Source organism: Pinus tabuliformis, chromosome 5_2 (assembly GCF_031772625.1).
Source record: "Pinus tabuliformis cultivar Carrire ecotype Pingquan chromosome 5_2, CPIR1, whole genome shotgun sequence".
NCBI lineage: Eukaryota > Viridiplantae > Streptophyta > Pinopsida > Pinales > Pinaceae > Pinus > Pinus tabuliformis.
In genome coordinates, this window is record NC_142306.1 from 458,792,353 (window position 1) to 458,796,178 (window position 3,826).

Here is a 3,826-nt window from a genome sequence, read left to right on the forward strand (position 1 = left end):
CAGGAGTTGGGATCAAGGTGACCTTGCTGCCAACAAAAACACTGTCTTTGCTTCACATGCAATCATTAGTGTTCGTTTTTTATTTGCAGAAGTTGGTTACATGTTCAGATTCTTGATTGGTTCGTTGCATAGTTATTTCACATGGTTTCATTGCAAATAAAATTCTGTTCCATTTCTTTGCTGTTATCTAGGTCAGATTAGGACAAAGTAATTAGCTTCTTGATTTTCCAAGTCTTCATTTGTCTAATTCGAAAGATAACTTGCAGAGCGCCTATAATGCCTCTCCATCTACCTATACTCCATCAATCCCATCTGCTTCATCCTCCAACTTGGATTCTTGCCTCACATTTTCCATTTGCTCACTTTGCCCTAATTCCCATCTTTTTGTGCAACATTGCCCCTTTCCTCCTTGAACAAATCCAACCATCCTCTCCACTCTTCAGCCTCATTCACCAAGTCCTTGACATCCTCACACCCCTATCTCACCTCCATACTCACTCCTTCATCTTTCTTCCTCCATCCATCCTCCAAAATCCCATTTCTGAACATCCTGTAGAAAAATTACAGACATCTTGTAGAAAATTACAGACATCCTGTAGAAATCCTAGAACATCCTGTAGAACCCTTGCAAACTTCCTTTAGAAGCTCACGAATGAGGTTTCTTGATAGCCAAACTCTGTGAAACTCTTTGGAAGGGTGTTAGGGACCCCTTAGGCCATCTCTGAACCTTCCCAACCTCCTCCAAGCATTTCCTCTCGCCAATCCACCTCTGCACAGTCAAAACCAGTTAAAAGCACATGCATGATAATTCTAACAACTTATTCAAAAATACAAAAAGATGTTTCTTTTCAGATGTTACTGTAGAAGTAGCTTAGACACATGCATTTTACCTTCCTAGAGGTCAATGGCATCTCTTTCAATACCTTGCATCCCCTTTCTTGTATCAGTAGGGCTAGCTGGTAAAATTAGGGCTTGCTAGGGTTTGTGTTTCCTTTCAACTTTCTAGTTTCTTTCTGCAAGTAGATTAGCCTTCTTTGAGTTAGCTTTCGTCCATCAGTTAAGAAGCTTCTTCTAATAGCTCATAGAAGTTGTCTTAAGCTCCTAGCGGACTTGTGCTAGCTGATCAAGTGACAGTCGCGGCAAGAGCTAGTACTTGTGCATACAACACCGTCGCTTCCAAGTTTGTTATGAACTATCGGGTTGATAAAATTAAAGAAGGGAGTCCCAGGAGTTGCAACATTATTGCTGAAATACTGGGGCCCACCATGTGAGTTTTGTGATGTGTAGGAAATATGTGAAGAATTAATATCTCCTCCACCATATTAAGGAGATAATTATGCAAGCCTATTCCTAAGGAGCAAATCATGGAGGATTTGGTTGGCATATCTTATCCAATTCCTAAGGAGAAGATCATGGAGGATTTGGTTGGCATATCTTATCCAAGATATGTGAGAGATTTATGGAGGATTCAAAGGGATCATATTTTGTAATAATGGGAAATTAGTTAAAAATGGTTGCGAGATTTATGGAACTAAAGAGAGATTAGTGGATGATCATTATGAGTTTGTTACTCATCCCATTGTATAAATAGGAGTAAAATCTCCTCCATTTGTGATCTGGAAGTTTTTGTAATCTTAGAATTTTGGAGTAAAGGCTCATACTTCAATTTTGCTTCTACATCTGAGTCTCCATTGAAGTGGTGTGCTAGTGGAGTTATGGAGGGCCCCCATGGCCTCACTTGCATGCTTATTTGTTTATAATTTACTTTATGTTTTTGTTTGATTTCAGCTTTCAAGTTTTATTAAATGTTTTAATATTGGAGGGATCTTATTTGAAAGTGTTTTTGTAAAAGAACCATAAGATCTCATACAATGATTAGATCTAGATTTACTTCATTTCCGCTTTTAAGTTCTAATTAGATGATCTAATTTTGGAAGAGATCTTGTAGAATATGTTCTTGTAAGGGAATCATAGATCTCGAACAATTGTTAGATCTAGGCTTGATTAGTTATTGAAAGAGATCTTAATGGATATGTTCCTGTAAGGGGACTTTAAGATCTTGGACAAATTAGGAATCTTTCTAGATTTATATATTTTAGATAAGCACTTCTAAGTTTACCTTCCTGGGTTGACATTAAATTAAACTCTAATTTGCATCCACATTTTAGACTACACATTTTGGCGCTGTTGCCGGGGAAGTGCAACTAGAAGGATTTAGTATTTATTTTGTGCATTTGTTCTTATAGACTAATTTGTGGAACTTGGTGACAGCAGGTTCGTAAAGGAGTTCAAAGTTTGGAGCATTTTTATTTTTGTACATAGTTATTTTAAATTTAGTTTTTATTTTAAACCCCCATTTCTCACTAATCCATCTACGGATGATGAATTTGACAATGTTGAACAGGTACTTCTTGTTATGCTCTTAACCTGCAAAATAATACCCAGATACAGAATATGCGAAGAAAAGATACCCAGAACACAGAATAGCAATGATTTTATTATTCAGAGAGCAATGTTCACATGCCTCTTCGAGGGGGCAACCTCCAATAGAGCAGAGCTCGATTACAAAAATAAGACACAATGCTCCTCGCAGGGAGTCCCTATCCTTTATATATGACTCATACATGCAATACCACGGGCCAATACCGTGGGTTTTATTAATACCATCTATCTAATACTACGGCCCATTTGCAACTAACTGTGGTCCCGTCATTAATTGCGGGTTAACCACTTACAAATATTAATATGGGCTTTATTGACTCTTGACTATGACGTGATCCCGTGACATAAATAAGGGGGTTAGGGTGGGACCCTAACATGCCCTCCCCCTTAAGACTAGCCTTGTCCTCAAGGCTGAAGCTGCGGAAACTGCTGAAGAATAGTGGCTGGTTCCCAAGTTGCATCTTCCAGAGAGGTGTCTTTCCATTTGACGAGGACTTCCTTAATCATGCGGCTGCACAGGTGCTTGTCTCGTGTATCTAGAACCTGTTCGGGTTGAAGCCAGATTGACCCTTCTTCGTCCAATTCAGGCAGACTGGTTTGAACTCGGCAACTGTTCCCAATCACTTTCTTGAGGCACGATACATGGAAAATTGGATGGATTTTTGCCGTAGGTGGAAAAGCCAACTTGTAAGCCACTTCTCCAATGCGCTGAAGTACTTGGTATGGTCCGTAGAATTTTGGAGAGAGCTTTTGACAACCCTTGTCTTTGAGTGATGTTTGCTTATATGGTTTCAGCCTCAAAAAGACCTGATCCCCTTCTTGAAATTGGCGCTCTGAGCGATGTTGGTCGGCCTGTTGCTTCATGCGGTTCTGAGCTTGATGAAGATTCTGTCTAAGATGGGCAAGCATGGTTGCGCGGTGTTGTAGGAGTTGATCCACTGCTTGTACTTTGGAGCACCCCTTGAGATAAGAAGTAGGGGAAGGCGGAAGTTGACCATAGACTGCTTCATAGGGAGTCATTTTGGTGGTGGCATGATAGTTGGTGTTATACCACCATTCAGCCAGAGGTAACCACTGTACCCAAAGGTGTTGCTTTTCTGAAGTGAAACACCTAAGGTAGGTTTCTAGACATTTGTTGACGGCTTCGGTTTGACCATCTGTTTGCGGATGATATGAAGTACTGAGTTTGAGTTGAGTGCCTTGTATTCTGAAGAGTTCCTGCCAAAAATTACTGGTGAAGATCGGGTCACGGTCGGACACAATAGAAGTGGGCATGCCATGCAATTTGAAGATCTGATCCATGAAAGATTGAGCAACCAAGGTTGGTGTAAACGGGTGGGGTAGGGCGCATAAATGAGCATACTTCGACAGTCGGTCCACAACC